Source organism: Fukomys damarensis, unplaced genomic scaffold, assembly GCF_012274545.1.
Source record: "Fukomys damarensis isolate Sample0158 unplaced genomic scaffold, DMR_v1.0_HiC HiC_scaffold_32, whole genome shotgun sequence".
In the NCBI taxonomy this organism is placed as follows: domain Eukaryota; kingdom Metazoa; phylum Chordata; class Mammalia; order Rodentia; family Bathyergidae; genus Fukomys; species Fukomys damarensis.
In genome coordinates this window covers 31151647-31161073 of record NW_022900944.1, presented here as the reverse complement: position 1 = coordinate 31161073, position 9427 = coordinate 31151647, and the positions used below count along the sequence as shown (strand labels likewise).

At 46.0% G+C, this 9427-nt stretch overlaps 1 pseudogene; it reads right to left on the bottom strand.

The window, feature by feature from the left end:
* Positions 1–3750: 3750 nt before the first annotated feature.
* Positions 3751–8810, bottom strand: LOC104854070 (annotated as a pseudogene).
* Positions 8811–9427: the final 617 nt, after the last annotated feature.

Sequence of the window (9427 nt, the reverse complement as noted above, 5' to 3'; positions counted from 1 at the left end):
AGCTCCTTATGTTAACTGGAAAACACAGTGCTTCTTCCTAATCCAGAGCTGCTGTCCACCACTGCTGGGGTGAAGTTCCCTATGTTCTCTGCACTACTTCACCATCATTAGGAGGCCCTTGGCACTTTCGTTGACCAAATTAATAGTAAAAATTCAGACGCAAGGAAAGAAGAGTCTCAGGAGTATATCTGTGTGTATGTGTTTCTCTTTATATAAATCTGTCTATATGCAGAAAAAGATGGAAGCAGGGTTAAAAGTCCAGGGAAACATCTGCAAAGAGATCTCATTATACACCTATTCAATGCAATCAGATTTAAGACCTGTAAGTCCAAGTCTTATTGGCTTGTCATGTATGGCTGGTGGGGTTGCAAATTGTATAATCATTTTGGAAGACAATTTGGCATTTTCCTTAAAGGGCACACATACTGACTCAGCAATTTCCCTCTTAGGTCTGTACCTTAAAGAAATGAGAGCACGTGTTCACAGAAAGGCAGGGAAATGGAAATGTTCAGAGCAGCTTTATTAAAAGTAGCCAAGACCTGGGTATGGTGGCATACATTTGTAGTCCCAGTGCTCTGGGAGGCTGAAGCAAGAGGATCACAATTTCAACTTCAGCCTGGGCAACTTAGGGAGACCCTGGCTCAAAACAGAAAACAAAAGGATTGGCAATGTAGCCCTGAGTTCAATTCCCACTTTTGAAACAAACAAACCACCACAACCGAAAAAGCCAAACATGGAAGTCACTCAGATGTGCATCAGCTAAGTAGATATGTGTGGTGTATCCTTACATGGAATCTGCTCTGGAACAAAAAGAAAGAAATGACATTCAGACCTCAAACACATGCAAAGTGACTGATCCAGCCACAAAAGATTCCTTTCATGTGATGTTACAGAAAAAAGCAATGTGTACCAATAGAAGACAGCTAAGTGGTTGTCAGGGAATGGAGTGGGCCATGATGGGCTGCAAAGCAGTATGAGGGAAGTTTTGGAGTGAAAGAAGCATTTTAAAAGTTGATGTGGTGATGGGTTGCATGTCTTACACATTTACTCAGAGTTATTAAACTGTAGGTTTAAAAGTGACTAATTGTGTGTAAATTGTCCACACAGGGCTGGGAGTGTGGCTTGGTGGCAGAGCACTTGCTCATTGTGCGCAGGAGCCTAGGTTCAATACCAAGTACTGAAAAAACATTATTATTGAATGCTTATAAAATACACTGGGGCTCCACTTTGGGGAAATATAATACATCTAAAGAACTGAAAACAGAGACATGCTTGCCACAGGAACTTGATAAATACTTCAAGGATGTGGTAAAAACAATATCCTGTCCTTTGATGGTACTAGTGTACCATCATTGGGAGGCCCCTAGTATTTTTGTTGACCAAATTTATAGCAAAAATACAGAATGAAGGAAAGAAGAGTCTTAGGAGCATATCTGTGTGTATGTGTTTATTTTTATGTATATCTATCTATCTATTGGCAGAAAAAAAATGGAAGCAGAGTTTAAAAGTCCAGGGAAACACCTGCAAAGAGACCTCATTACACGCCTATTCAATGTAATCAGATTTAAGACCCATAAATACAAATCTTATTGAAGGTACAGAGTAACTCATGCCTCATGTATGGCTAGTAGGGATGCAGTCTATACAATCACTAAAAAAACAAAATCCCTGTTCCAAGTTGGTGGCTCATATTTAATGGTATCCTTGTTTGTCCCTTGGTAAGAAATATGGGAATTTTCATCTTTTACCCTGAAATTCATAGCACTCTGCAGTTGAGATTAAAGGCAGTGGATGAGAAAAGAGGGAGGGGCCTGGGATTTAGCTCAGTGGTTCTGCTGCCTGCCTTGCAAACCAAGGACCTGAGTTCAATCCCCGGTCTCCCCCGCAAAAAAGAGGGGGCTTTCCCCCTGGGAAAAATGGTGTTCCAGGAGGGCAGATTGGTCAGAAGCAGGGAATGGAGGAAAATCTTAGGGTCTCTTGGACCAAAGATAAAGCTCCTTAAGGATAGACAGAAAAATTCTTTGAGGAAACAAAGGGGGAAATTGAGTGCAATGTACAAGGAGATAAAGTATGAGAGGGTTTTTAGGAGGGGAAAAATTTAGGAACAACATTGAGGTGAGAAGGAATATGAATTATGTGGACACCCATGGTCAGTAGGGATGGCCAGGGCTCAGGAGGTTGCAAGGGGAATTCTGAAAGACAAGAAGACACCTTCCTGGTGGAAAAGCCTTCAGGGATACAGAGTCAGGAATATTCTGTAGATGTATCTGCATCTTCTTGATTCCCTAATCCCACTTCAAAGAAAGATCTCACAGATAAGCCCTGTCACAGATGTGCAGTTATCATGTAGACCACAGAGTCTAGGGACAAACATCAGGAGACAGATTGCTGAGAAACCACATCCTGACTGACCCAGATTTCAGGGGCCAATGGACATGTCTAGTCCTGCTTCTCAAGGAATGGAGCCAGTTACCTTTTTTGGGATATAGATGAATGAATGTATGGATTGTCGTAATGCCAATGGTAGATTGAGATTTGTGCCTGCTTTGACATGGGTGATATTTGACCTCAAATGTTCATGTGCTAGAACCTTGGTCTAGCACATTGGTCTGTTATGGTAATAGTTGGTTGAATCTTCAGGAGGTAAGGCCTATTGGGAGGTAATAATTGGTGTCATTGTTCTTGGGAGGGATTAATGCAGTTCTCATGGAATACATAGGTATGGAGTTTGTGTGTGTGTGTGTGTGTGTGTGTGTGTGTGTGTGTGTGGTATGGGGGATCTGACTCAGGACCTTGTGCTTGCCACGCAGGCGTGGCACCACTGAACTACATTCCCAGGCCGTGGTGCGGATTGTTATAAAGCAAGGCTATCCCGTGAACTTTCTTCTGCAGTTGGCCATTTACCTTCCAGCTTCACTTCTTTTTTGTGAGGCATTCTCAGGGCAAACAGATGGCAGAACCCAATCTTGGTCTTTCAGCCTTTAAAACTGTGAGCTAAATAAAACTCTTCTCTTTATAAGTACTAGATTTGGGTATTTATTTTAGCAAAAGAGTTAGATTAATATAATGCTTTTGCAAATTTGGCCTGTGGGAGTTTGTTTGTCCCTTCTTTGATATGAGCACAAAAGGAAAAGTTCCAACTATGAGCCAGAGAACAAGTCCTAACTAGATACCAAATTAGCTGGCTCCTTGATCCTGACTTCCTAAACTCTAGAGCTGTCAACAACCAACTTTTGTGGTGTATAAGCCAACCAGATAATGGTTCTTTTGTAACAGCATCCTGAAGAGACTAAGATAATGGGGCTTCCTGTATCCAGGTTTTCTGTTGTACCTTCAGCAAATCTGAGAACATGGAGGACCTGTTGAGAGGTGGTTGTGGGATTCTGACACTCAGGCCAACATTTGCCAAAGGATATTTCTCAGTGTAGAGAAAGTGTGGGGCTGAGAGGGGGAAGAGAGATGGGGTGGAGAGGACAGGCCCAGTGGGATGTGGAGAAAGGTGAATGTCCATTGGGACTTACCCACCAATAGCTCCCTGAATAATGTACTGAGTATGTGTAAGAAGAGGGAGCCATGGCAGGCTTGGTAATAAACATGCAGTGATTTCTTTGTAAGCATTGACTGGATGGATGGATGAAGAGTGAGTGAATGGCTATGTGACTATGAAGTCAATCTGGGTCATTGGTGGGTGTGTGGCACGACAGACAGACCCCGCTTGCACTCAAACCCATGGTCCCTCCTCACAAAGGGAGCTACAGTTCTGGGTGCTTCTCCTCAGCCCACTTTAGCTCCTGGATCTTCTGGGGCGGGGTCTCCATCCATAACTTCAGCCTGGGGACCTTCAGGGCATGACCCACAGCAAGCTAGATGTCCACCTGTAGGTCTGGCTCCTCATGTTCAGACATGGGCCATTGGGGTATGTTCTCACCAGTGGGGTCCCTATGGACATGCCCTCCCAGTAGGGGAGGAGATCAGGCTGAGCCCTGCTGTCCTGAGTCCACACTGGCCTGATTTGCCCAAACTGGCCAGAGGTGCCTGGGTGATGAGGAAGTTTCCTGATATCTGAATGCAAGGGCCTCCCACCAGTGTCCCCTCCTGGTGGAGCAGAGCAAAGTGACTATCTTCTCCCCTCTCAGAAGCAAGATGTGATTGAGCAGCAGTACTGTGGCCCACTTTCCAGGTCACTAGGAGAGGGATGAATGACTTGTATCCCCATGTACAGATGGTACCTGGAGTTCAGAGGCTGATACGTGATTAAAGATACATGTATGTTAATGTCTGTGGTGACAGACAAAAGGAGCACCTGATGGGTTCATACACCCTGAGTAGGTTGAGGTAGGCACATTGTCTCACCCATTTCAAGCAAAGTTGACCCAATACTTCATCATTGTCCTGCTCAGCAGCTCCTCCTCCTCAGTAAGTTCATCTGCAGAAAGGAAGAAGCCAACAACCTAAGTCCTGCTCAATCCCCATCCCACTGCCCATTCATGGGCCACACTCGCCACTCAGTTGCAGGCTGACCCTGCACCCAAGGTGTGATATCTTTCCTCCCCAGCCCTTCCCAGGAACCAGGCCATTTCCTTGCCCAACTTGCCCTTACTCACCCCAGCCTCTAGTTGAATCAACTTTGGGCTGATTCTGGAAGGCTCCTTCTTTCTTCTGCTACTGGGGAGTAATTTGAGAAACAATTATGCCTTTAAAACACTCTCTCTCTCTCCATGCACCCATGCTATATGCCATGGTCAGGGGAGGGGCATATGGAAGGAGCACAAGTTGGAGTGGAAGGGCTTGGATTCTAATCTCAAGACAGACTTTTGAACTGCAAATGGTGGACACTGATCCCATTCTCCACGAACCTCAGTTTCATCATCTAGACCAATAATGGTGAACCTTTTAGAGATGAGTGCCAAACTGCAACCCCAAACCCACTTATTTATCACAAAGTGCCAACACTGCTATTAAACCTGAGTACCAATGTTTTAGTTTAGAAAAAAACAACTCATATATTAACATCTTTTGCCTTAAAAGAAGAACAAATAACATATGCATAAGTTCACTGCCACTGATGTACACAGTGAGGGCAGTCGCTTCCAAAGGACCCATCCAGAGATCCATCTTTGCTCCTGGAAACTAAGGAAGTCTCATCTTGGTAGCCCAAGAAGAAGGATCTGAAGACAAAGAGACTCTCATCACCATGGTCTGCCTTCACATGGGGTGGCTTGATGTCTTTGAAAAAGTTGGGTCAGTGCTGAAATTCATAGAAGTCAACAGAGGCATGGGAACCTGAGGGCCAGCACAGGATGCAGTATGGTGACCTGCACTCTCCTGCCTCATCCTTGGTGACAAGATAGCTACATCTGAAGCTTGCTGGAGTCTGGAGAGTGAGGCGGGGAGCATCAGGCTGGAACAGGGCCAAAGAAAGAGCTTGGTTAAGTCATGACTATGGCCTTCCTAGCTGTGTGGTTTGGGTAGATCACTGAGTATCACTAACCTCAGTTTCTTCATCCATACAATGGGAGTGAGACTTATTTTTTACACTAGGCATGAAAATTTACTGAGCCGAGGGCATCAGTAGCTCAATTAACACATGGGTAGGGAACTGTACACCTCAGATGTCACTGGAGATCTACCACTCTGCTGCCCCCAAGGCAGTCTGGCCTTGGTTACAGATACACTCACACTGACAATGTGCTACTTGGAGTGCAGGGGTCACAAACACGAAGTTCTCCATCATGTCTTGGAGTTGGGCTTGGAGGATCGCGGGATCCTCATTTTCACTCATGAATACTTTCATCAATAGGGTTGCCAAACCCAGCAGGCAACATCTGGCCCAGAGTTATCAGGACAGTCAGGTTAGACCAGGTCAAAGGCAGGGAGACAGTAGCCATAGGGTAGGGAGATGGGGCTTGGGGTAGGACTGGGAATAGGAGAACTGGTCAAGCTCTGACTCCCCCAGCCTTTGTTCTTGGAGTTTACTATTTAGGCAGGATATCTAGGTGTGTCCCTCTTCAGTTTTTGCAGTATCCCAGGAGCCTTACCATTTTTGCTGGCCTTCTCTGCAGAGCATTCCGCATGGTTTCTCTGTCAATTTCCTTTTGGGTATTAGTGGGTGTCACAATCTGGCTGGCAGGGAGAGTTTGTGTTGTAGTTCAGCTTGGCGTGCAGCTCCTACCTAGGCTCCCCAGACACCAAGGACTTGGACCTGGGCCTCACCAAGGGGATGATAAAGCCATATGCATCATTGTTGGCACCAGTGATGCTGGGGACAGGTTGAAAATCAGCAGAGGCCTGCAGCTCTTTGGGGTGTCTGAGCAGGAAGGGCAGAGATGTCTGGGCAGAGATGATCTGGAAGGCCTGAAAATGGGAAGATAGGGATCAAAGTCTGCTTTTAGACATCTTTTTTGATGCCTGCTAAGAGCCTTCCACTCTTTTTTGGTCCTCCCCAGGATGTTCATACTAATCTCAGGAGATCCTGTGCTTAGGCTTAACACATTGGCCTCCACTTCCTCTTTGGGATTCTGGGACACCAAGGGAGAAACTGTCCCAGAAAGTAGAATGGCACACAGATCTTACTGTCTTCCACTCTGTCACCCCTATTCTACCACACCCATGACCATTCAGCTCCACCTTGGTATCAGCCAGCACTTTGTCTTTACTCTTGCCCCACAAGCACCTCACCAGGGCCTCTGGGTCTACCTGCCCACAGCCACCTTCTGTAAAAAGGCAGGTAGGGACTGGATCATCCTTTCAAGAAAAGGGAGGAGTGTGTCCAAGGCCCTTCCAGGAGCGAAGAGTGTATCCAAGTTCTCAACTGCGTGCAGGTAACCTATAATCTCAGAGTACACTGAGCAGATTCCTACAGGTGTGAAATTGTTTCAACTTCCATGGAACTCAGACATCTCAGCCAGAGGGACAATCTCACATACTTATATGGTTCTGCCCATGATAAGGGCTGCAGGGTGCAGCTTTTCTGGCCACAGAATATACTTATCTTCTGTTCTATGTATGAGTCAGAGGTTTGTGGGTTCTGACTCTTGAGTCTCTCAGTAGTTCTCAGGAAGGCAGATATTTCCAAGAAATCTTGTCTATCCTGCTTGTCCTCAATGAACAGACAGAGCAGACAGAGGCTCTGAAGATGAGGGGAGAGGGAGAGGAAGAGGGCCTGGGCTGGGATGGTTGAAGGCACTCACTGGGGAGATGGCCTCAGGTGAGCTGGAGATGAGGGTGGGAGTAAAACTACCCCACTCTCCATGATGGCACCATGGAAAAGTCTTCAGGATGTGGGGGATAAGATGTGGGAGGACACATTTGTGCCACCTGCTGATGTGCCAAAAATGGTGACATGGTCAGGGTTGCCTCCAAAGTGGGTGATATTCTGCTGTACTCAAGGCAGGGCAGCCATTTGGTCCAAATAGCCCCAGTTACCAATGGCATGGTGGTCTCCAGGGCTGAAAAGTAGTGGGGTTAGGGATCATATATATATATCTTTCCTGGCTCTGACAAGTCCTCATTTCCCAGCCCAGCCCCAGCCTCACCTGAAGAAGCCCAGGACACCCAGGCGGTACTGGATAGTGACCACCACTGTGCTCTCAGAAGATGCCAGTGCCATCATACATCGAAGCCGTGCCTATAACCAGCCTACCACAGTGGATCCATAGCATAACCTGGGGAGATCAAAACAGATGCCACGTGCCTTCTGTCCAGCCCAAGTCCTACCTGGACTACCTACAGACTACCTACTTATTTTTCTTTTGTAGCTACTTACGTAAACACAGCCCCATTTGGTGATTTCAGCCATAGGTAAGTGACCCATGTTCAATTAGGAAAATGAAACCTCTCAGCCTTGAGAATTAGCTCTATATATCAAAGCCTCACTTCATTACTCCCAGAACCCCTCTGACATGGGAAAAAAGAGTATCTCCCAGAAAGTGCCACAGGAGCATTAATCAGATATCTCCACTCTTCATTTTTTATTAATTAATTTTATTGGTACATTTAAGGTATACAGTGTAATGACATTCATTGTTGGAAATTTGCACCTTTACATAATCCACTGTGGTTCTTATTTTTTCCCCATTTCCCTGCCCTCTCTTCAACCCCTCTAACCCTCCCTATCTAAAGACTTTGTTTGTGGTTCTTATTTTTTCCCCATTTCCCTGCCCTCTCTTCAACCCCTCTAACCCTCCCTATCTACAAAGACTTTGCTTCCATTTTTTCTTTTTCTCATGTTAATTCCATTCCCATCTTTCTTTTCCCCTCCCCCTCCCCCTTTCCCTTTGCACCTTTAACTCTCCCTTGACCAACAGATAGTCAATGGCTGTGGTCTTGGTGACCTCACAGTGCAGACTCTGGATACCAACTGGGTCTTCTAGGCATGAGATAGTTGAGTAACTCCTGATTACACCCAAAGGCCAGAGCTTCTGACTTCTGGGAGCAACCAGAGCTCTGCATTTCAATGCCAACGGGCCAGCTACCATCGGGGTGAGAAGGACTTCTGGGACCTAATGGTGAAAGTCTCCTCATGAAGATCTATGCAGAGACAAGGCTAATCTTAGCATTCTAATCTTCTGTAGAATAAATTTTTTCCCACTCTCAGCTGATCACAGCTTGATACTTATAGGCAGGTTTGAGCCTTCATGGACATAGCAAGTGTGTAGATGTTGATGTAAAGGCAGTCCTGAGATACAGGGATGGTAGGCATGGTCAGATTCAATAATTTCAGAGCCTGTGTATTCACTGCAATGATGTCCTGCAGACACCTGGTGACCAACCATAGCATACAGTCAGCCAGTGGCTGAGCAGTGTTCAAAATCAGACCTTGGATTCAGATTTGTGCCCATCCGTCTTCATTCCCTGCTCTCCCTGGTGCCCTGCTCATATAGGACCATTCCCTCAAGTTCCTGCCCACCAAATAACAGGCCACAGACTCTGGGGAGGTGGGGATGAAGCTCCAACTTCTGGGGAGGTCTCAACCTTAATATTCTACTCTTCCCAAGCTGGGGTAGTTGTGACTCTTAGGAACCTCTATGGAAATCATTGGCTATAGATATTGACATTCACCACCTATCCCTGTAACCATATGAGTCTGGAACATGAGAGAAGCTCTATTTGTTAGCTCATGTACTCTTCTTTGGCAATGGCACCTTGCCCTGTCAGTTGGCACAGAGACTATGGAGAGTGGGGTTCCCTAGAAGCCACCACTGTTGCCCTCCTCAGGGACCTACAGTATTTGCTGCTGGAGTCAGAATATCTTACAAGTTCATACAGCCAACGTGACCCTCTCCTAGAGACACTTCCTCTATGGCATAACCTGAATCTGTGGACAAATATGTCTCTGCTCTATTCTTGAGCACTTGGAGCTAATGCCCCTTGGAGCAAACCCTGAGTGAGGAGCCTGGCATAGTTTCTCCACTTTCTAATCCTCTGC